This window comes from Phyllobates terribilis, unplaced genomic scaffold, assembly GCF_046119375.1.
Source record: "Phyllobates terribilis strain yellow unplaced genomic scaffold, ASM4611937v1 Scaffold_1__5_contigs__length_1240528914, whole genome shotgun sequence".
NCBI classification, from domain to species: domain Eukaryota; kingdom Metazoa; phylum Chordata; class Amphibia; order Anura; family Dendrobatidae; genus Phyllobates; species Phyllobates terribilis.
The window spans coordinates 846,338,661-846,363,893 of NW_027362761.1; positions in this window are offsets into that span (position 1 = coordinate 846,338,661).

Below are 25,233 nucleotides of genomic sequence, written 5' to 3' on the forward strand. Positions count from 1 at the left end.
AAGACTTTCCAAAAATTATTAGGCACTGCAATGCCCCTTGAAACAGATGTAGATTACAGCGTATTAAAAACCTTCTACCCATTATTGGGGAGTGGGTCTCCCTTAGTGTTCGCCTATGCATTGAAAAGCAAAAGCTGACAAAAATTAGGATGAAATGCAATGCCCGTTGCAAGAGTCGTGGAGGTTAGAGGTAATTAAAAACAACATGTCAATGCCCCTTGGAAGAGCTGTGGAGTTCAGAGTGGTTTACAAGACGGTTTTAATGCCCCTTAGAAGAGATGTGGAGTTCAGAGTGGTTTAACAAGACAGTTTTAATGCCCCTTGGAAGAGATGTGGAGGTCACAGTAGCTTAACAAGATGGTTTTAATGCCCCTTGGAAGAGACGTAAAGTTCAGAGTGGTTTAACAAGACAGTTTTAATGCTCCTTGGAAGAGTGGTGGAGGTTACAGTGGAATAAAAAGACAATATCAATGCCCCGTGGAAGAGACGTGGAGGTCACAGTAGCTTAACAAGACGGTTTTAATGCCCCTTGGAAGATTGGTGGAGGTCGCAGTGGAATAAAAAGACAATATCAATGCCCCTTGGAAGAGTGGTGGAGGTTACAGTGGAATAAAAAGACAATATCAACGCCCTGTGGAAGAGACGTGGAGGTCACAGTAACTTAACAAGACGCTTTTAATGCCCCTTGGAAGAGTGGTGGAGGACGCAGTGGAATAAAAAGACAATATTAACGACCCTTGGAAGAGACGTGGAGGTCACATTAGCTTAACAAGACAATTTTAATGCCCCTTACAAGAGCCATGCAGTACAGCATATTAAAAACATTATTACCATTATTGGGGAGTGGGTCTCCCATAGCCTTTGCCTATGCCTTCCAAGCAAAAGCTGCCAAAAAATTAGGAAGGGGGAACTTGCAATGTCCCTTACAAGAGCCATGCAGTACAGCATATTAAAAACATTATTCCCATTATTGGGGAGTGGGTCTCCCATAGTCTTTGCCTATGCCTTCCAAGCAAAAGCTGCCAAAAATTAGGACAGAGGAACTTGCAATGCTGGCAACATGGACCACGGTCACCCTGGTGGTATAGTGGTCGTGGAGGCTGAGGATAAGGAGAAGAGCAAAAAACAGCCGAAATGAGGAAGGGTATACCCATGTGTGGGTGTGAAGCGATGCATGGGAATACACCTCCTGAAATAACACAGTGGATTTGACTTTATGTTACTCTGCTGTCATTTGGTGGTGATGAGAAGTCTGGCCCAATCCAGCCCTTGTTCATTTTGATAAGGGTCAGCTTGTCAGCATTGTCAGTTGACAGGCGAGAGCGCTTATCAGTTATAATTCCCCCAGCGGCACTAAAAATACGCTCCGATAACACGCTAGAGGCAGGGCAGGCCAGGACCTCCAAGGCATACAGAGTGAGTTCATTCCAAGTGTCCAGCTTGGATACCCAATAATTAAAAGGCACAGAGGAATCACGGAGGACGCTGGTACTCCCTCACCATCTTTTGAAACTTTCCACTCCTTGTGAGAGTACCCTGCGCCTCAGGGCCTGCAAGCTGGGCAGGTCTCAGAAAACTGTCCAAGAACATTGACAGTGTTCCCCTGCCTCTGCTGGAGTGGAATTGCGTCTCTCTCGCCTGTATGCCTTAGTTGGGCAGCGAACTGTGACCTCTGCCGCTACCGTGTTCAGATGGGAATTTTTTTAATAGTTCTGCAGCAAGGGCCTTCTGGTACTGCCCCATTTTTGTAGACCTCTCCAACTCAGGAATAAGAGAGTGAAAGTTCTCCTTGTAGAGGGGGTCTAAAAGTGTCATCAACCAGGAATGACTGTCACCCAACATTTTGACAATGCGAGGGTCACGGTTAAGGCAGCGTAACATAAAGTCAGCCATGGGTGCCAGTCTGGTAACGGGCAAGACTTCCGTGTCCTCACCAAGATGACGACTGATAGTGTTGAGCGATCACTAAAATGCTCGGGTGCTCGAAGCTCGGGCCGAGCTTACCGTGATACTCGGGTGCTCGACCCGAGCAACGAGCCCAATGTTAGTCTATGAGAGACCCGAGCATTTTTGCGGCAGCACCCCCGGCAGTCTGTAGAAAGCCTAAAAAGTGCTCAAAACGATAGTGACAGTGCTCAAAAGACATGGGGGCAGCATGGGGATCGCCCCTGGAAGCATTTCTGACCCCCAGGTCACTGCTGTCAACAACGTGGTCAGAGGTATTAAGCCACTTTTGCGGGCTCACAATAAAACTTTCAAAAACGAAACTGAAACGGTTTTCCTGTGAAATATGTTAAGGAATTTCCTTTCCAGGGTAAAAACTTGTGTATAAGGTAAAATAAATAACCAAAAGCAAAAATACTCCTCCACACCTTGGGCTATGTTCACAAGTAGCATTTTTCATGCGTTTTTTCACTTTTGTATTGCTTTCAACCGTGACAAATGCGTTCACCGGGAAATGTCATTTTAACATTTTACAACCTTATCTGGCCATGTGCTGTGTGACACATGCATACAGGGCTGAAAAGACAAGGGATCAGCATGGGTAAGACCCCTGGAAGCATTTCTGACCCCCAGGTCACTGTCTAAAAGTGTGCCCATCAGAAGTGATCCTTGCCGCATCAGAAGATGCAGACTTGCAACTATCCCCGTGCAAGTCCTTGTCCCAGGGCAGTGTTCAATTGTACCCCCCCCATTACTTGCAATGCAAGCGAAAATATGCAGCCAACCACCCACCCACCCGCAGGCTGCAATACCATATTGCTAGCTTTCACTTGAAATGGGGCCTTTTAGTTTGGAGGAGGCCGAAGCTGGCCACTACCTCATGGCTGCTTCGGCAGCGAGGCATCCATACTCTGTCCCCAGCCGCCCGGCGGCCGGGTGTCCACGCTCGGTCCCCAGCCGCCAGGTGGTGGCCAGGTGTCCATACTCGGTCCCCAGCCCCCCTGATTTCTCCTGTCACCTTCCCCCACACTTTTCTTAGCCTGGCCTGCTTTAGGGCAGCATTGGACGAGCTTACCAGAGATTCAGACTCCTCCGATGGGCCCTGGCTTCTCCATCAGGGCAGTTGAGAGTAGTGTTGAGCCACCCCCGTAGTGTTCGGGTTCGGTTCGGTTCGTCGAACACCGGGATGTTCGAGGAACTGTTCGTCGAACTGTTCGTCGAACACCTTAGAACACCGTCGAACACCGTTAAAACCAATGGCAGGCAAACAAAAACACATAGAAACACATAGAAAACACCTTCAAAGGTGTCCAAAAGCTGACAAACTGCTCAGAAGACGCTTTCTTTAAAAAAGCCGGCCGGCAATTCAGCAGCGGCATACACCGGTACCCGACAATTTAGACAAGAAGGAATAGAGCATCACACATAGATTAGATAGATAGAAACATGTCAGTCACATATATATGAAGTACAGTGACAGTGTTGCTTACTGTACTTGTCATTTAGTGTAAAGGATTTATTAAAAAAAATAATAGTGTTTTCATGCACCGTCTCTTTAAAAAAGCCGGCCGGCAATTCAGCATCTGTACCCGACAATTTATAACAGACAGAATAGAGCTTCACACATAGATTAGATAGATAGAAACATGTCAGTCACATATATATGAAGTACAGTGACGATGTTGCTTACTGTACTTGTCATTTAGTGTAAAGGATTTATTAAAAATAATAATAGTGTTTTCATGCACCGTCTCTTTAAAAAAGCCGGCCGGCAATTCAGCATCTGTACCCGACAATTTATAACAGACAGAATAGAGCTTCACACGTAGATTAGATAGATAGAAACATGTCAGTCACATATATATGAAGTACAGTGATAGTGTTGGTTACTGTACTTGTCATTTAGTATTAAAATAAAGGATTTATTATTAAAAAAAATTGGCATGGGGTTCCCCTTAATTTTAGGCTCTAGCGGAGGTTAAGCAGACAGCTGGGGCAGATGTTTGAAGCCTGGGAAGGGGGTAATACCCACGGAGCTTCCCAGGCTACTAATATCAGCCCCCAGCTGAATACATAGCCTTTACTAGCTATAAAAATGGGGGACCCCCCCCAAAAAATGACGTGGGGTCCCCCCTAATTTAATAGCTAGCAAAGGCTAGGCAGACAGCTGGGGGCTGATATTAATAGCCCAGGAAGGGAGCCATGAATATTGGCCCCCTCCCAGGCTAGAAACACCAGCCGTCAGCCGCCCCAGAAATGGCGCATTCATAGGATGCGCCAATTCTGGCACTTAGCCTCGCTCTTCCACGCTGCCCTGTAGCGGTGGCAGGGGGTAATAGGGCTGGGGTTGATGTCAGCTTATAATGCCAGCTGACATCAAGCCCAGGTTAGTAATGGAGAGGCGTCTATAAGACACCCCCATTACTAACCCCATAGTCAAAGTTAAAAGAAAACACAAACACCCAGAATAAAGTCCTTTAATTGAAATAAGGACACAATCCTTTATTGTTCTAAATTAAACCATACTTACCATCACGCCCATTCCAGCTGAAGCCAACGATCTCCTGCAATAAAAGAAAAATAATAAAGCAACATCATCCTTACCTTTCCATGGTTCCCACGACAGCTTCAGCTCTGCTATATCGAGATGACAGGCTGGACCGCAGCAGAACGCTGCCATCCAGCCTGTCATCCCGCAGACACTGAGAAGCGCAGGCATGCTTGCGCTCTGCAGTGTCTGGCTGTGACGGCATAAAGATGAGACGAGTTCATGTCCAATGAACTCGGCGCACCTCATGCACGTCACTGACAGCGTGGGAAAATTCTCACGCTGAAGCGCTGAGTGCAGGAGAATTATCCCACGCTGTCAGTGACGTGCATGAGGTGAGCTCATGTCCAATGAACTCAGCTCACCTCCTGCACGTCACTGACAGCGTGGAAGAATTCTCCTGCACTCAGCGCTTCAGCGTGAGAATTCTCCCACGCTGAAGCGCTGAGTGCAGGAGAATTTTCCCACGCTGTCAGTGACGTGCATGAGGTGAGCCGAGTTCATTGGACATTAACTCGGCTCATCTGGATGCCCTCACAGAGAGACACTGTGGAGCGCAAGCAAGCCTGCGCTTCTCAGTGTCTGCGGGATGACAGGCTGGATGGCAGAGTTCTGCTGCGGTCCAGCCTGTCATCTCGATATAGCAGAGCTGAAGCTGTCATGGGAACCATGGAAAGGTAAGGATGATGTTGCTTTATTATTTTTCTTTTATTTCAGGAGATCGTTGGCTTCAGCTGGAATGGGCGTGACGGTAAGTATGGTTTAATTTAGAACAATAAACAATTGTGTGTTTATTTCAATTAAAGGACTTTTTTCTGGGTGTTGTGTTTTTTTTAAATACTTTACTAGAAATTCATGGTGGTCATGTCTAATATTGGCGTGACCCCATGAATTTTGGGCTTAGGGCCAGCTGATAATGCCAAGCTGGCCCTAACCCCTTTATTACCCAGTGAGCCACCGCATCAGGGCCCTGGATGAGTTGGGTACAGTGCAAGAAGATGGCGCTTCTATGAACGCGCCATTTTCCGGGGTGGCTGCGGACTGCAATTTGCAGCGGGGGTGGCCCAGAAAGCTTGGGCCTCCCTGCGCTGCGGATTCCAGCCCACAGCTGCCTATTTGTACCTGGCTGGACACAAAAACAGGGCGAAGCCCCACGTCAATTTTCTTTAAATTATTTCATGAAATAATTAAGAAAAAAAGGGCTTCCCTATATTGTTGTGTCCGACCAGGTACAAATAGGCAGCTGGTGGTTGGGGGCAGCCCGTTCCTGCCTGCTGCACCTGACTGGACACAAATATAGTGCGAAGCCCCACGTCAATTTTTTTTTAATTATTTCATGAATTTCATGAAATAATTAAAAAAAAAATACGTGGGGCTTCGCCCTATTTTTGTGTCCAGCCAGGTACAACTAGGCAGCTGGGGGCTGGAATCTGCAGCGCAGGGAGGCCCAAGCTTTCTGGGCCCCCCCCGGCTGCAAATTGCAGTCCGCAGCCACCCCGGAAAATGGCGCGTTCATAGGAGCGCCATCTTCTGGCGCTGTACCCAACTCATCCAGGGCCCTAGTGCGGTGGCTCACTGGGTAATAAAGGGGTTAGGGCCAGCTTGGTATTATCAGCTGGCCCCAAGCCCAAAATTCATGGGGTCACGCCAGTATTAGACATGACCGCCATGAATTTCTAGTAAAGTATTTAAAAAAAACACAACACCCAGAATAAAGTCCTTTAATTGAAATAAACACACAATTCTTTATTGTTCTAAATTAAACTATACTTACCACCACGCCCATTCCAGCTGAAGCCAACGATCTCCTGCAATAAAAGAAAAATAATAAACCAACCTCATCCTTACCTTTCCATGGTTCCCACGACAGCTTCAGCTCTGCTACATCGAGATGACAGGCTGGACCGCAGCAGAACGCTGCCATCCAGCCTGTCATGCCGCAGACACTGAGAAGCGCAGGCATGCTTGCGCTCCTCAGTGTCTCGCTGTGACGGCATCCAGATGAGCCGAGGTCATGTCCAATGAACTCGGCTCACCTCATGCACGTCACTGACAGCGTGGGAAAAGTCTCCTGCACTCAGCGCTTCAGCGTGAGAATTCTCCCACGCTGTAAGTGACGTGCATGAGGTGAGCCGAGTTCATTGGACATGACCTCGGCTCATCTTTATGCCGTCACAGAGAGACAATGTGGAGCGCAAGCAAGCCTGCGCTTCTCAGTGTCTGCGGGATGACAGGCTGGATGGCAGCGTTCTGCTGCGGTCCAGCCTGTCATCTCGATGTAGCAGAGCTGAAGCTGTCGTGGGAACCATGGAAAGGTAAGGATGAGGTTGCTTTATTATTTTATTTTTATTACAGGAGATCGTTGGCTTCAGCTGGAATGGGCGTGACGGTAAGTATGGTTTAATTTAGAACAATAAAGAATTGTGTCTTTATTTCAATTAAAGGACTTTATTCTGGGTGTTTGTGTTTTTTTTAACTTTGACTATGGGGTTAGTAATGGGGGTGTCTTATAGACGCCTCTCCATTACTAACCTGGGCTTGATGTCAGCTGGCATTATAAGCTGACATCAACCCCAGCCCTATTACCCCCTGCCACCGCACCAGGGCAGCGTGGAAGAGCGAGGCTAAGTGCCAGAATTGGCGCATCCTATGAATGCGCCATTTCTGGGGCGGCTGATGGCTGGTGTTTCTAGCCTGGGAGGGGGCCAATATTCATGGCTCCCTTCCTGGGCTATTAATATCAGCCCCCAGCTGTCTGCCTAGCCTTTGCTAGCTATTAAATTAGGGGGGACCCCACGTCATTTTTTTGGGGGGGTCCTCCATTTTAGTAGCTAGTAAAGGCTATGTATTCAGCTGGGGGCTGATATTAGTAGCCTGGGAAGCTCCGTGGGTATTACCCCCTTCCCAGGCTTCAAACATCTGCCCCAGCTGTCTGCTTAACCTCCACTAGAGCCTAAAATTAAGGGGAACCCCACGCCAATTTTTTTAATAATAAACCCTTTATTTTAATACTAAATGACAAGTACAGTAACCAACACTATCACTGTACTTCATATATATGTGACTGACATGTTTCTATCTATCTAATCTATGTGTGAAGCTCTATTCTGTCTGTTATAAATTGTCGGGTACAGATGCTGAATTGCCGGCCGGCTTTCTTAAAGAGACGGTGCATGAAAACACTATTATTTTTTTAAATAAATCCTTTACACTAAATGACAAGTACAGTAATCAACACTGTCACTGTACTTCATATATATGTGACTGACATGTTTCTATCTATCTAATCTATGTGTGAAGCTCTATTCTGTCTGTTATAAATTGTCGGGTACAGATGCTGAATTGCCGGCCGGCTTTCTTAAAGAGACGGTGCATGAAAACACTATTATTTTTTTTGATAAATCCTTTACGCTAAATGACAAGTACAGTAAGCAGCACTTTCACTGTACTTCGTATATATGTGGCTGACATGTTTATATCTATCTAATCTATGTGTGAAGCTCTATTCTTTCGGTTCTAAATTGTCGGGTACCGGTGTATGCCGCTGCTGAATTGCCGGCTTTTCATGTTTCACTGTTGGCACTGTTCCCATTGATTTGGGCAATCACTGTAATGCCACAACCACCATGGCTGTGGCATTACAGTGAGTGGCAGACAATCCCTGCATGATTGGTGCTCTAAATAGCGCCAGACATGCAGGACACCCTTTTGGTGCACGAACAGTTATCGAACATAACCTCGAACAGCCGAATTTTTTGCAAATCGTTCGGGTTCGTCGAACAACTCGAACACCGCCCAAAACAGCTCGAATTTGAGATTGGCGAACAGTTCTAGTCGAACACCGCTCATCTCTAGTTGAGAGTGCCTAGGTGAAGAGCATGATGATGATGATAGAAGTTAGCATCTGCTTTGTTTTCTTGGAATGCAAGCACATGTATGTTGCAGCGGCTAGGCCTGAGGTGGTCCGTGTTTTGGCGCATATCCTACCTCCTCCGAGGATTGCTGGATGTTTTCCTGCTACTATCCCAGTTCTATGACTCCCGTTAAAACAAAGCTTCAGGTGATAAATGATGGATGAGGTGGTGGCAAAGGAGAAAGAGCAGGAGGAACAGGGACCATTAACATCAATATCAGGCCAGTCAACCAGATATGTCTTGTAGGATATGTTTCTGTAACAAAAGGAGCAGTTCGGCTACACAGTTATAGGGCATACAGTGAGTGCAATGCCTACCAAAAATTGCGAGCCACTCCAATGTCCCTTGGAAATGACATGAAGGTCAGAGGGCGTTAACTAAACCTTTTTTTCGATTTATAGCAACTGGGTCTCCCGTGCACTGTTGGCCTAAGCAGTGAATGGAAGGCTTTCCAAAAATTATGAAGAACTGCAATGCCCCTTACAAGAGCCATGTGTGGCACCCCAGGGGTCTCGTCACCACAGTAATAGAGATATTACGTCGGAGAGCAAGTGGGAGGTTTCCTGGTCAGGATCCCTTAAACATGCAACATCCTCCAGCCCCAGTCCTGGGAGGGGAGAATTCTGCCCTTATAAACTGGATCTGGGGCATGGTTGAGTGAGTCAGAGAACAGTCAGAGTCAGAGTGAGAGCAAAGGAAAGTAACAGCAAGGAGCTCTGTAGGAGCTAGGAGCTAAAGACCAGGGGCTGGAAGCTGAGCAGAGCTCACCCTGGGAGAAGACAATAGGAACCGGACACAGGAGTCCGAAGCTTTGAGGACTTATATATCCAGCAGCAGAAACCAGCCGGCAGGGGATTTCAGGTCCTCTGGCCATAGAAGCCCGGAGGCTCAGTCACAAGCTAGGAACCAGTCCCGCCGTCGTGGAGCGGAGGCTAACAGAAGGCCCCAAGTCACCAGCCATACGGGTGAGCACTACACGGTACACTCAGGGACGTGGGCTACTTCTAACCGCTTACAGAAAGGTAGCCAGGAAGAGTGCAGAAAGACGGGGAGGCCTACAACTCCACCTGGCCAGGGGAACTCCTGCTTGCTCACAGACTGACCAGGCCTCTTATGCTAGCCAGTACTCCCGGGAGGGTCTACCTTATAATCATCAGTAAAGACCCTGAACTGCACTGCAAAGACTCTGAGTCGTTCCTGCTGCGCTCGTGCACCATCACCCCCATCATCCACACTCACTGCCCTGAGGCTATACTCCTCCCGACGGGAGTTATCCCATTCTATGCTGCGCACACAACACCAGCCTCAGCGGTCTGCCACGCAGCGGTGGTACTCCCTGACCGCAATCCACGGGTGGCGCAGTCGGACAATTAACCTCAAAACCTAAGAAAGACTGCCACTGGTTTGACCAGCCTGAGCCATGGGACCGGGTCACCGCCACGGAGACTACAGACCCCAGAGACCCGGTATCCCACACACGTGTACACACGGCCCAGGGGGCGTGTCACATGCAGTACAGCATATTACAAACATAAGTCCCATTATTGGGGAGTGGGTGTCCCATAGTATTTGCTTATGCCTTGCAAGCAAAAGCTGCCAAAAATTAGGACGGAGCAACTTGCAATGCCCCTTACAAGAGCCATGCAGTACAGCATATTACAAACATAAGTCCCATTATTGGGGAGTGGGTCTCCCATAGTATTTGTTTATGCTTTCCCAGCAAAAGCTGCCAAAAATTAGGACGGAGCAACTTGCAATGCCCCTTACAAGAGTCATGCAGTACAGCATATTATAAACTTAAGTCCCATTATTTGGGAGTGGGAATAAGAGAGTGAAAGTTCTCCTTGTAGCGGGGGTCTACAAGTGTCACCAACCAGTAATGACTGTCACCCAACATTTTGACAATGCGAAGGTCACGGTTAAGGCAGCGTAACATAAAGTCAGCCATGCGTGCCAGACTGGTAATGGACAAGATTTCCGTGTCCTCACCAAGATGACGACTGACCATGCTCTCCTCCTCCTCCTCCTCTTCCTCCTCTCCCCTGTCCTCAGGCAACCCTCGCTGAACCGACGGTATGACACTTGTACAGGTACTACCGTCTACAACGCATGATAACAGCTCCTGTTCTTCCTCCTCCTCCTCCTCCTCCTCCTCTCCCTCATTGTCCCCCAATGCATGTTGGGATGAGATGAGGCTGGGCTGTGTGTAATCGCCCGCTACGGCTTCTTGATCCATCTCATCATACTCTGGCTGCAATGCCTCCTCTTTAATTCTCTGCAGAGAGCATTGCAAAAGACAGACAAGTGGGATGCTGACACTAATGATGGCGTCATCGCCACTCACCATCTTGGTGGCCTCCTCAAAGTTTGTCAGGATGGTACATATGTCAGACATCCAGGTCCACTCCTGAGGTCTTATGTGTGGAGTCTGACCTGAATATCGACGGCCTTGTTGCAGCTGGTACTCCACAACTGCTCTCTTCTGCTCACAAATCCTTTGCAACATGTGGAGGGTAGAGTTCCAACGTGTGGGGACATCACACACCAGTCGGTGTGCCGGAAGCTGGAAACGCTGCTGCCACACAGCAAGGGCGGCGGAAGCTGTAGCCGACTTTTGAAAATGAGCTGACAGGCGGCGTACTTTCTCGAGCAGATCTGGCAACACGGGGTACGATTTAAGAAACCGCTGAACCACGAGGTTAAGCACATGAGCCAGGCATGGTACGTGTGTGATCTCACCTCGCCTCAGAGCCGCCACCAGGTTACGGCCATTGTCACACACGACCATGCCGGGATGTAGGTTCAGTGGTCTCAGCCAAAGATCTGCCTCCTCTTTCACAGCTGTCCACAACTCACAAGCAGTGTGAGGTTTATCACCTAAGCTTATGAGTTTCAGCACAGCCTGTTGCCGCTTGGCGGAGGCAGTACTGCAATGCTTCCAGCTTGTAACTGATGTGGTGATATCTGAGATGGAGGCTGAACATGAGGAGGAGGAGGAGGAGGAGGATGCTCAGGAGCTGTACACTGTGGGGTCAACTCTGACTGACATAGGGCCCGCAATCCTCGGTGTGGGGAGGATGTGTTCCGTCCCAAGGTCCGACTGGGTCCCGGCTTCCACTATGTTTACCCAGTGTGCCGTCAGAGAGATGTACCGTCCCTGGCCACAAGCACTTGTCCACGTGTCCGTTGTCAGGTGGACTCTCCCAGTAACTGCGTTGTTGAGGGCACGGCAGATGCTTTCGGACACGTGCTTGTGTAGTGCGGGCATGGCACACTGGGCAAAATAGTGTCGGCTGGGGACCGAGTACCAAGGGACGGCCACCGCCATAACATTGCGGAAGGATTCCGTCTCCACCAGCCTAAAGGCAGCATTTCCAATGCAAGCAGTCGTGAAATGTGCGAATTTAGGACTGTGGCCTGTGGGGCGTTAGCTGCGAATTTCCGCTTTCGTTCAAAGGTCTGGGATATGGACAATTGAACGCTGCGGTGGGACGTGGACGTGGACGTTGATGCTGTTTCTTGAGAAACTGCCATAACAAGTGAAGACTGAGAGGAGGGGGCATCTTTACATGCAGTATGGACAGGGGATTGCCTTGCACACACAACAGGGGGTTCTATTGCACGCACAACAGTGGAAGAAGCAGTGGTGACACCCACTGACACTGGTCGTGGACCCTGGGTTTCGCCCCACTAAGTCGGGTGCTTTGCTGCCATGTGCCTGATCATGCTGGTGGTAGTCAGGCTGGTAGTTTTGTCACCCCTGCTGATGCTGGCATGGCAGGTGGAACATATGGCCTTTTTGGGGTTATCAGCAGAGTCTTTAAAAAAATTCCAGACTCTGGAAGACCTACCACTTGTACTGGCAACGTCCCTCGTGTTGGTGTTACGGGGAACGGTTGCCTGCCTTCTGTCTGCAGCCACCACACTACTTCTTCCTGCCTGTTGGGGTACTCTGCCTCCCTCCCCCTGTCTGCTGCTGGCCTCACTCTGCAAGTCCTCCTTCCACGTTGGGTCAGTTACTAGATCATCCACCACCTCCTCCTCTTCCACTTGCGCACCACGATCCTCCTCCTCACTTCCTGGCAATTGTGTCTCGTCATCGTCCACCTCTTGTGACAGATTGCCAACGTCGACTTCCTGTGGCCGTGGATGTTCAAATATTTGGGCATCGCAGCATGGGATCTCCTCTTCCACCACTTCAAGCGTATCAGGCGAGGGGCCCAAATATGGAAATGGACCAGTGAACAGCTCTTCAGAGTGTCCAAGTGTGGGATCACTTGCTGTCTGAGGACTCTCGGCATGGTGGGAGGAAGGAGCATCAGGGTGAGGAGGAGTATGCGGTCGAGACTCACGGCTACTAAGAGTTGACCGTGTGGAAGACAGACCGGAGGTGGTGGTGCCCAGGTAACTGGAAGTATTGTCTGCTATCCAATTAATAACCTGTTCACACTGATCAGTTCTCAATACTGGTGTTGTTCTGTGCTTCCCTAGTAATTCGGTCAAGAAGTGGGAGCGAGAAGATGTGGCTGTTGGTTGTGGCACATATTCACCTTGGCCACGGCCCCGTCCTCTGCACGAACCATCACCAGAACGTCCACTTCCACATCCCTTGCCATGCGCCTTTCCCATTGTAAATGATGTAAAATAGCTTACACTTGCACTATCAATGGAAAAAGGGTAATAAAGAGTAGATTAGAACCGTGGAAGAGGAAAACCACAGTTATTGTTTACTGGGGTATACCACACTTTTTTAAATAGAGATATTTGCGGCTGAACAGTGAGCGACACACTCAAACTGCTTTTTTTTAGATACCAAGAGCCCAAAACTGGATAGTACAGCGATTTGACCCGTGGAACTGCGAAACCACACTGGGATGTCGGGCCTACACAAGACTATTTTCAACAGATATATTTTTGTGTCACAACAGTCAGGAGACACTACTGTTTTTCTTTACGGAAAAAACTACCAAAAGCTGAATAATAGAGTTTTTTTACCGCGGGATGGCAAAACCACAGTTATTGTTTACTGGGGTATACCACACTTTTTTAAATAGAGATATCTGCGGCTGAACAGTGAGCGACACACTCAAACTGCTTTTTTTTTAGATACCAAAGGCCCAAAACTGGATAGTACAGCAATTTGACCCGTGGAACTGCGAAATCACACTGGGATGTCGGGCCTACACAAGACTATTTTCAACAGATATATTTTTGTGTCCCAACAGTCAGGAGACACTACTGTTTTTCTTTACGGAAAAAACTACCAAAACCTGAATAATAGAGATTTTTTACCGTGGGAGGGCAAAACCACAGTTATTGTTTACTGGTGTATACCACACTTTTTTAAATAGAGATATTTGCGGCTGAACAGTGAGCGACACACTCAAACTGTTTTTTTTAGATACAAATGGCCCAAAACTGGATAATACAGAGGTTTGAACTGTGAAACTGCAACGCCACACTTGTATTTCTCGGGCCTACGCCAGACTATTTTCAACAGATATATTTGTGTCTGAACAATCAGGAGACACTATTTATTTTTTACGGCAAAAAATGCCAAAAGCAGGATAATAGAGATGTTTTACCGTGGAACAGCAAAACCACAGTTATAATTTACTGGTGTATACCAGACTTTTTTGAATATATATATATTTGCGGCTGAACAGTGAGCGACACACTCAAACTGTTTTTTTTAGATACAAATGGCCCAAAAGTGGATAATACAGAGGTTTGAACCGTGGAACTGCAAAACCACACTTGTATTTCTCGAGCCTACACCAGACTATTTTCAACAGATATATTTGTGTCTGAAGAATCAGGAGACACTATTTATTTTTTACGGCAAAAAATGCCAAAAGCAGGATAATAGAGATGTTTTACCGTGGAACAGCAAAACCACAGTTATAATTTACTAGTGTATACCAGACTTTTTTGAATATATATATATTTGCGGCTGAACAGTGAGCGACACACTCAAACTGTTTTTTTTAGATACAAATGGCCCAAAAGTGGATAATACAGAGGTTTGTACCGTGGAACTGCAAAACCACACTTGTTTTTTTCGGGCCTACACCAGACTATTTTCAACAGATATATTTGTGTCTGAAAAATCAAGGAGACACTATTATTTATTTTTTTTAAAGCAAAAAATGCAAAAAGCAGGATAATAGAGATTTTTTACCGTGGAACAGCAAAAGCACACTTCTGTCTCTCTGGCCTACACCAGACTATTTTCAACAGATATATTTGTGTCTGAAAAATCAGGGAGACACTATTATTATTTTTATACAGCAAAAAATGCCAAAAACAGGATAATAGAGATGTTTTACCAGGGAACATCAAAACCACAGTAATAATTTACTGGTGTATACCAGACTTTTTTAAATATATATATTTGCGGCTGAACAGTGAGCGACACACTCAAACTGTTTTTTTTAGATACAAATGGCCCATAGAACTGCAAAACCACACTTCTATTTCTCTGGCCTACACCAGACTATTTTCAACTGATATATTTGTGTCTGAAAAATCAGAGGCACACTTTTTTTTTTTGGGGGGGGGGACACCAAAAGGTTAATAAGATGGGTATTTGTACATTGTGAAGGAGGAAAAAAAAAGGATTTAGATAAAAAAAAAGGATTTTTCCTGGCCCCCGGGACCTGGAGCTAAGTCCAGCAATTTCAGCAACAGGAGCACACAGGACTGTAATGCAGCGTTTGCTGGTATAACCACTGCATCTCCAATACAGCCTGCCTGCCTGCCTGATATACCTGGGATGGATATTAGTCCTGAGAAGGACTGTTTGTTTGATCTGGCAGCCTTTACAGACCCTACACTAACTATTTTGCAGGATATATCTCTCCCTAAATCAGCAGCGCTGTCCCTACACTGTCTGATCCAGAGCGACTGTGTCCAAGATGGCGGCGCCCGGTTTTAAATACTCGAGGTGACGCAGTGCGGCCAGCCAATCACTGTAATGCCCACAAACAACATGGCTGCGGCATTACAGTGACTGGCTGGCAATCTCTGCATGTTCATTGGCTCTGTAAAGAGCGCCAAACATGCAGGGCGGAGACCCGAGCTCCCGCCCGAGTAACCCGGAAATGCTTGGTGCTCGCCGAACATCCCGAGTAGCGTGATGCTCGGGCGAGTACCGAGCAGTGTCGAGCATGTTCGCTCAACACTGATTATTACCCTATGTGCGCTTGTCTCCCTTTTTCTTTTGTACAAATGAATGGACAAAACACTTAGTTTGTCCAAGTCAGCCTATAACTTTTGAACATTCTGCATAGCCTGCACTATAGTACTAAGTTTGTTGTCATCTGCATAAATAGATACAACACTGTTAACTCCATATTCTATATCAGTAATAAATAAGTTGAACAAAAGCAGAACCAGCACTAAACCTTGTGGTATACCACTTAAGAGTAGTTGTCAATCACCTCAAATCTCTGGGTGACATCTCTGAGCAAGTTTTTGATTAGTGTTGAGCGAGCACTAAAATGCTCGGGTGCTCGAAGCTCGGGCTGAGCTCACCGTGATACTCGGGTGCTCAACCCGAGCAACGAGCCCAATGTTAGTCTATGGGAGACTCGAGCATTTTTGCGGCGGCACCCCCGGCAGTCTTTTAAAAGCCTAACAAGTGCCCAAAATGATAGTGACAGTGCTCAAATGACATGGGGATCGACATTTCTGACCCCCAGATCACTGCTGTCAACAACATGGTCAGAGGTATTAAGCCACTTTTAAGGGCTCACAATAAAACGTTCAAAAATGAAACTGAAACTGCTTTCCTGTGAAATATGTTAAGGAAGTTCCTTTCCAGGGTAAAGACTTGTGTATAAGGTAAAATAAATAACCCCCAAAAAATACTCCTCCACACCTTGGGCTATGTTCACAAGTAGCATTTTTTATGCGTTTTTGCACTTTTGTATTGCTTTCAACCGTGGCAAATGCATTCACCGGGAAATATCATTTTAACATTTTACAATCTTATCTGGCCATGTGCTGTGTGACACATGCATACAGTGCTGAAAAGACATGGGAATAGAATAGGGAAGAGCCCTGGATGCATCTCTGACACCAGGTCACTCCCTAAAAGTGTGCCCATCAGAAGTGATCCTTGCCGCATCAGAAGATGCAGACTTGCAACTATCCCCATGCAAGTCTTGTCCCAGGGCAGTGTTCAATTGTACCTCCCCCATTCCTTGCAATACAAGCACAAATATGCAGCCAACCAACCACCCACCCACCCGCAGGATGCAATACCATACTGCTAGCTTTCACTTGAAATGGGGCCTTTTAGTTTGGAGGAGGCCGAAGCTGGCCACTACCTCATGACTGCTTCGGCATCGAGGTATCCATACTCAGTCTCCAGCCGCCCGGCGGCCGGGTGTCCACGCTCGGTCCACAGCCGCCAGGGGGTGGCCGGGTGTCCATACTCGGACCCCAGCAGCCCCTATTTCTCCTGTTACCTTCCCTCACACTTTTCTTAGCCTGGCCTGCTTTAGGGCAGCATTGGACGAGCCCACCAGAGAACCAGAGTCCTCCGTTGGGCCCGGGATTCTCCATCAGGGGAGTTGAGAGAGCCAAGGTGTAATGCACACGCCCGGGCTGAGCGGCGTGTGCGTGTGATTAGACGGGACTGTGCCGGAGAGTGAATGCCTGGAGTGGCGTAACTAGGTATTCACCCTATCCGACCAGGATCGCACGACGGCATACGACGCCAGTGCACCAAGGAGGAACCGAGCAGAGGTACCAGGGGCTACTCCAGGACAGACCCCGGACACGGCTGTTGACCCACACAGGGGAATACAAGAACAGACAGGTAAGGCTGGCACACAGACTGGTGGGTATAGGCAGGCACGACTGGTATGCAGGCAGGTGGGTATGCAGGCAGGGGGGTACAGGCAAGCACGGCTAGAGTGCAGACAGGTAGGAACACAGGCGGGATAGGACCCAGTACACACTGGGACTCAGTAACAGAACCACAGATGTGACGGACAGACACAGCAGAGTAAGGCCGCCCTGAGTGGTGAGCGAGAGCAGGGCAAGACGAGGCTGCCTGGAGTGGTGAGCGAGAGCAGGGCAAGACGAGGCCGCCTGGAGTGGTGAGCGAGAGAAGAGCAGGACGGGGCCGCCTGGAGCGGTGAGCGAGAGAAGAGCAGGACGAGGCCGCCTGGAGCGATGAGCGAGAGAAGAGCAGGACGAGGCCGCCTGGAGCGGTGAGCGAGAGAAGAGCAGGACGAGGCCGCCTGGAGCGGTGAGCGAGAGAAGAGCAGGACGAGGCCGCCTGGAGCGGTGAGCGAGAGAAGAGCAGGACGAGGCTGCCTGGAGCGGTGAGCAAAGGGTCAGAGCGGAGCGAGACTGCCGGAGCAGTGAGCAAAGGGTCAGAGCGGAGCGAGACTGCCGGAGCAGTGAGCAAAGGGTCAGAGTGGAGCGAGACTGCCGGAGCAGTGAGCAAAGGGTCAGAGCGGAGCGAGACTGCCGGAGCAGTGAGCAAAGGGCAGAGCGAGACTGCCGGAGCAGTGAGCAAAGGGCGGAGCGAGACTGCCGGAGCAGTGAGCAAAGGGTCAGAGCGGAGCGAGACTGCCGGAGCAGTGAGCAAAGGGTCAGAGCGGAGCGAGACTGCTGGAGCAGTGAGCAAAGGGTCAGAGCGGAGCGAGACTGCCGGAGCCGTGAGCAAAGGGTCAGAGCGGACCGAGACTGCCGGAGCAGTGAGCAAAGGGTTAGAGCAGAGCAAGACAGCTGGAGCAGTGAGCAAAGGGTCAGAGCGGAGCAAGACTGCCGGAGCAGTGAGCAAAGGGTCAGAGCGGAGCAAGACTGCCGGAGCAGTGAGCAAAGGGTCAGAGCAGGCCAGAACCGCCGGAGCGGTGAGCAAAGGCAGAGCAGGCTAGAACTGCCGGAGCGGTGAGCAAGGCAGTGCAGGCTAGAACCGCCGGAGCGGTGAGCAAGGCAGAGCAGGCTAGAACCGCAGGAGCATTGAGCAAGGCAGAGCAGGGGGGACAGGGCTTTGTTCACACGGAACAGATAGGAAGGGAAAGGCAGAACCAGATACCCACAGGGTACTTGCATTGAAGTAGAGAGTGGACCACAAACTCACAAACGGAAGTACAGTGACAACGAGAAGGAGTTATGTACGAGTTCAGACTCTGCAGAAAAAGGAAAGGTAAAGACACAGGAAACAGGCTAGAAGAGTATACAGACAAGAACAGACACAGTAGCAAGATAGAGGAGCGGGTCTAGGTATGCAGCCCCTAGAAGGCGGGAGGAACAGGCTAGGAGCGTGTTCAGACAGGACAGACAAGATACAGGAGCGGGTCTAGGTATGCGGCCCATAGAAGGCGGAAAGAACAGGCAAGGAGCGTGTTCAGACAGGCCTGGAAATACAGCCTCCAGGAAGGGCAGACAAGCAAACACAGAAGGGGACCTGGCACATTCAGAGTGAGAGAGCACACTGAATGAAACACAATGCTCAGGCAGGGATTCATTGGAGCAGCTGGGTTAAATACCAGGTGACAGACAGCAATAGGCTGAGGACGCACAAGGGGTGTGCCCGCAGCAGGTACAAGAAACAGGAAGTGATCGGGCGCCGACCTTAAGCAGCTGACACAGAGGCAAGCAGACAGCATGGAGGGAAGCCAGGCTAGCAGACTGGACTGTAAATCAAGTGCGCGCCCTTGCACACTGGGAGATGGACCACTATGCAAGGACGCCACCAGGTATGTTACACAAGGTGAGGAGCATGATGATGATAGAAGTTAGCATTAGTGTTGAGCCACCCCCGTAGTGTTCGAGTTCGGTTCGGTTCGTCGAACACCCGTGTGTTCGCCGAACTGTTCGTCGAACTGTTCGTCGAACACCTTCGAACACCGTTAAAAACAATGGCAGGCAAACAAAAACACATAGAAACACATAGAAAACACCTTCAAAGGTGTCCAAAAGCTGACAAACTGCTCAGAAGACATAACTAACACATGGAAAAGTGACAAGTACATATAGTCATGCGAAAATAAAAGAGGTGGAGGAGTAAAAGGAGGGGGAGACACAGATATAGGCATGTCATGCCCTTCTAAAATCCAAAAAGTGAGAAGCCGACACGGCCAGCCCGCTCCTGCCCGTGCCACCTCCGTGTCGCCGGGTTTGTGCCAGAGCCGCGGTGAACCCTGACGGCCAACCCCCCTCTCCCAATACTGGTGCCTGTCCGCTGGTGGGTCGAGCGAGCCCCCCTGTGGTGGAGGCAGCTCTAAGCTTTTTAATTTAAATTGTCTCTCTAATTTGAATGAATACACTTTAAATCCATTTACAAGGATCTATTGGAGGGCAAGTTCATGCCAGCAGCCGCGTAATTCCAGCTCCAGTAGCGTCCACTAAAGCTGCTGCAGTTAAAAAGCTTTTATAAGGATCGAGCTCGGCTGTCCACCGCAAGGCATCCTAATGCCAGTCCCAGCCCCTATGCCTTGGGGTGCCTCCTGATGCTCTTCACTAAGTATCCCATGGTCCCGAATCATTTCCTTTGAAAAAATTAAGTGTCTAAACTACAGGTGGTGTAGCTTGCTTAACAGCCGGGATAATCCGCTGACTAGCAGACACTGCTACTAGGCACAAAGTATTTCCTGGGATAGATGCAGTTAAAAATTTGTAATTAGATACTCTCATTGGATGCTGAGAAAGCATTCCATAGAGTCTCCTGGCACGCCATATATGATTCTCTTAAAAAGCTTGGGGTAGGGGTCTAGGGGACCCTTTTATAGCCCAAATCACGGCCCTGTATCGCAATACGTCACCTAGGCTGAAGATAAATGGAACTGTAGCACCCTGAGGGCTCGGTTGCTACAGACGTATTGCACCTCACCCAGAGGTGTGATATCTCACTCTCAGGTAAGGATGGAGTGTGGATCAGGACCCGACACCTGCATGCATTACACCACATTGCCGTGGGGCAGGGCGACCAATATGCCCCTGAGATGGGCACGACAGTCCCTGTCCCTGGCTGGAGTGGGGGGAGGGAACACTGAGGAAGGGGAACCCTGTAGTGCAGGAGCAGGGAGGAAGCAGTTCCTGGGTGCATTGAGAAGGGAGTATAAAAGGTGGGCACCATCTTAGTTCAGTGCAGAGAAGTCTGAGCAGAAGTAGCAGGGAGCAGGGGCTCTGCATGAGCTCTGCTCCGGAGGCGGGCCTAGTAACAGAGGCCCAGGCCTGGAAGAGGGAGAAGGAAGGAAGAGGAGAGGAGAAGGCTCCAGGAACGAGGAATGAAGGGATCCCAGGGGTGCGGACGGGCGAGTCGCCACCGCACGCCCGAATCCACCTGCGTGGAGGGGTCAGGCCAAAGGGGGAGACCGGTCCCCGAACTAGTGGAGGCAGGAAACGACCTTTAGCTAGAAACCGGAGGCTCTGACATTTTATGTGGCGCAGCCCCTCGCTACACCCGCTAGGAAGGCACCACATAGGGTCAGGGAAACTGGCGCCAAGTTTACCAAGAGGAGGCCCGAGGCAGCCGGACAGAAGTGTTGGTAAGAAAGGCCAGACAAAGGACACACAAAGGGGGTCCTGTGAAGTGCTCCAAAGTTATCTGGGAGTTGTCTGAGCCCCTCACCTGGTGAGCACAGTACGACGTGGGCAGCCGTTACCTGCAGACGTGGTCTGGATAATAAGAACTGTGAGTAAAGGCCCTGGACTGCATCACTGACTCCGTGTCGTTACTGCTGCTGCCCTGCACCATCACCCCCATCCTCCGCATACACTGCCCTGAGGCTATACTCCTCCCGTGGGGAGTTATGCTACGCTCTGCTGCACCCACAACACCAGCCTCAGCGGTCTGCCCTGGAGCGGCGGTTCACTCTGACCGCAATCCACGGGTGGCGTAGTCGGACATTTAAACATCAAAACCACATAAATAGTTCCGCCACTGGTTTGACCGCCCTGAGCCACGGAACCGGGTTGCCGCCACGGAGATTACAACCACCAGCATCCACCAAAAAGGGTCCGGCTCCGGGTGTCCCAAGGCCCAGGGGGCGCGTCAGAACATTTTCATCACCTTTCACAATCACCAATGGGACAAGGCAGGGATGTTCTCTGTCCCCTCTCTTATACATCCTAGTGACGGAGCACCTGCTCTCATCAATTCGCCATAACCCCAATATTAGGTGGATTGAGGTGGGAGGCACCGAGTACAAGTGCTCTCTATTTGCTGATGATGTCCTAGTATATATCACTCAATCACATATATCCATCCCTGCTGTTATGGCTGAAATAGATCACTTTGTTACATGGTCAAATTTTAAAATCAATGCAGCGAAGTCTGAGGCCCTCGATGTCTCCCTCCCCAAATCCATATAGGATTCCATCCAGTCCAACTTTCCCTTTGCCTGTCCCTCACAGGGTATCAAATACTTAGGAATTCCTATTCATAGAGACCTCTCCCATCTATGTTATCTTAATTTTGGGCCCTTTATTGAACAACTCCATACAGACCACGGTTGGCAAGTTAGAACTGTAAGATTCACTACGTGAACCGCTGGTGTTTTGTGGAAAAGCACATGTACACTGCGTTCCAAATTATTATGCAAAAAGTGTTTAGGAGTGATAAGGGAAGAATTTGTTTGTTTGTCAGTTAAACTCATTGATGGTGATGTGTGTCAGGGCTCTTTATATCACTGTAAGCAATTGCAGACACCTGTGCTAATTAGTTTGGCAGGTGTGTCCAATGAAAGGCAAGACTACTTAAGAAGGCTCTCTCACATTATTAAGCAGCCTACATTTTCTGCCAAAATGGGAAAGAAAAAGGATGTGTCGGCTGCTGAGAAGCAACAAATTGTGGAGTGTTTAGGTCAAGGCATGACTACAATCAACATTGTGTGATGATCAGGATGAAGTGTCTTGGCAATCAAGAAGTATGTAGCTGATTCACAGTACACACGTGTGCCTGCTGATAAGGGCAAATTGAGGACTCTTTCCTACAGGCAATTACGTCAGGTTGAAAGAGCAGCGGCCAAAAAGCCTTGTCATAGCAGCAGACAAGTTTTTGAAGCTGCTTGTGCCTCCAACGTCCCCCGAACAACAAGATGCAGGGTCCTTCAGAGGTTTGCAGCTGTGCATACGCCATCCTGTCGACCTCCTCTATCCACTTCACACAAGCAGAAACGGCTCCAGTGGGCCAAACATTACATGAAGACTGATTTCAAAACTGTTTTGTTCACGGATGAGTGCCGTGCAGCGCTCGATGGTCCAGATGGATGGAGTGGAGGATGGCTGGTTGATGGACACCCCACGCAAACACGGCTACAGCGCCAACAAGGAGGAGGTGGAGTAATGTTTTGGGCTGGAATCATGGGGAGAGAGATTGTCGGCCCCTTTAGGATCCCTGAAGGCGCTAAAGATGAACTCCATAATGTATGTGGATTTTCTCAAACAGCACTTCCTGCCATGGTTCAAGAAGAAGAACCGTGTATTTCACAGCAAGATCATTTTTCTGCATGATAATGCACCATCTCATGCTGCACATAAAACATCTGCATCTCTGGCTGATATGGGCATAAAAGGGGACAAACTTATGGTTTGACCCCCATGCTCCCCTGACCTCTACCCCATTCAGAACCTTTGGAGCATCATTAAAAGGAGTGTCTATGATGGCGGGAGGCAGTTCACATCTAAGCAACAGCTCTGGGAGGGTATTCTGTCCTCATGCAAAACAATTGAAGCAGAAACCATCCAAAACCTGACAAATTCAATGGACGAGAGAGTTCAGAAGCTCCTTTCGAACAAGGGGTCCTATGTGAAAATGTAACATCACCTAGAATAAAGTTTTGAGTTGAAAACTGTTTGATTTCAGTTTCTAACAACCTGCTAATGCTTATAATTTCAAAAATGACCATTTTTTTGGTCTTTATTAAAATGAAAAGGTTGATCGAAAAGTTTGGGGGATCTAAGAGTGTGGCAACCCAGTAGTCATGATTACTTCGAATTCTGACAATATGAGTGTCATGCTGCAGGTAGTGCAGCAAGAAGGCACTTATGTGTCTTGCGCATCTCGGAGCCCCAAAATTATTTTCCGGGCTAGATGCAGCTAAAAATTATTTTAAATTTTAAATCTGGTGAAGCTTTAGTATAGATGGCCTAATAGGATCAGTGCTGCACACTGCTACAAAGCCCAAATTATTTTCCAGTCAAGATACAGATAAACATGATTAGTAATTTGAAAGCTTAAAACGGTTGGTAGGGTGATTTTAACCAATCATCAAGCTTTTACTCTCCCCAGGATGACACAGGGGTAGAAAAGTCGTTTCGGATCCATGATTTGTTCATCTTTATGAACGTGAGTCTGTCTACATTATCAGTGGAGAGCCGCGTGCGCTTATCTGTCAGCACACCACCAGCAGCGCTGAACACACGTTCAGACAGAACGCTGGCTGCGGGGCATGACAAGATCTCCAAGGCGTAAGTGGCTAGCTCCGGCCATTTATCCAGATTGGAAGCCCAAAAAGAGCAAGGGTCCAGTGACACAGTCGTGGCTTCAATGTTTACTTGGAGATACTCCTGTACCATCGTCTCTAGGCGTTGACTATGTGTCAGACTTCTTGTCTCCTGTGGCCTTGCAAAGGATGGGCTAAAAAAGTGGTGAAATGATTCCGCAAAATTGATGTTACCAGCAGATACTGTGGTTCTGTTACGGTTTGAGTGCTGAACACTTGACGGTCCCACGGTTGGCAAGTTGGAACTGTGAGATTCACTACGTGCACCACTGGTATTTTGTGGAAAAGCACATGTAAGATTCTGCAACAGTCTCTGCTGATACTCCTGCATGCGTGCATCCCTTTCTATGGCAGGAATAATTTCTGCAAATTTACTTTTGTACCGGGGATCTAACAGTGTGGCAACCCAGTAGTCAGGATTATTTCTAATTCTCACAATTCGAGGGTCATGTTGCAGGTAGTGCAGCAAGAAGGCACTCATGTGTGTTGCGCATCCAGGAGCACCAAGTCCCTGTTGTGTTGGTGGCGAGGTAACAATCATGCTTCCTTCCTCTGTCCTCTCCCCCCAACCTCGCACAACAGAAATGTGATCAAGGTCTCCCTCATCTGATGAGTCTTCCATCAGTTCGTCCTCCACTTCTTCCTGGGCTCCTGCACCTTCCTCACTAGTTTGGCTGCTACCATGCGCCCTGGTAAAACCATCTCCCCCACCCTCACATGCCTGCCGCCTTGGTGCTGCCGACCGTCTGGACCTTGCAGATTTTAGCCCTTCCGCATACAACTCCTCCTCCTCTACTTCCTCCACCTCCTCTTGTGCCACCACCTGACTCCGAATTCTGTTTAACATGTGCTCCAGCATGTAAATCACCGGAATAGTCATGCTGATAATGGCATCGTCAGCACTAAACATCTTCGTCGCCATTTCAAAACTGTGCAGAAGGGTGCATAGGTCCCTGATCTGAGACCACTCCTCCAGCGTGATTTGCCCCACCTCTGAATCTCGTTGGCCCAGGCTATACGTCAGAACGTATTGCACCAGGGCTTGTCGGTGCTGCCACAGTTGCTGCAACATGTGCAGAGTTGAATTCCACCGGGTAGGCACATCGCATTTTAGCCGGTGAAGTGGCAGGCCCAACGACTTCTGTAGAGATGTAAGTCGCTGAGCTGCGGGATGCGAACGGCGGAAGTGAGCACACAGCGACCGTGCCCTCTGCAGAAGGCCATCTAGTCTGGGATAGTGGGCTAAAAATTGCTGGACAACCAGGTTCAACACGTGAGCCATACAAGGCACGTGTGTGACATTGCCCCGGCGAAGGGCCGCACCCAGGTTTGCAGCATTGTCGCACACGGCCTTCCC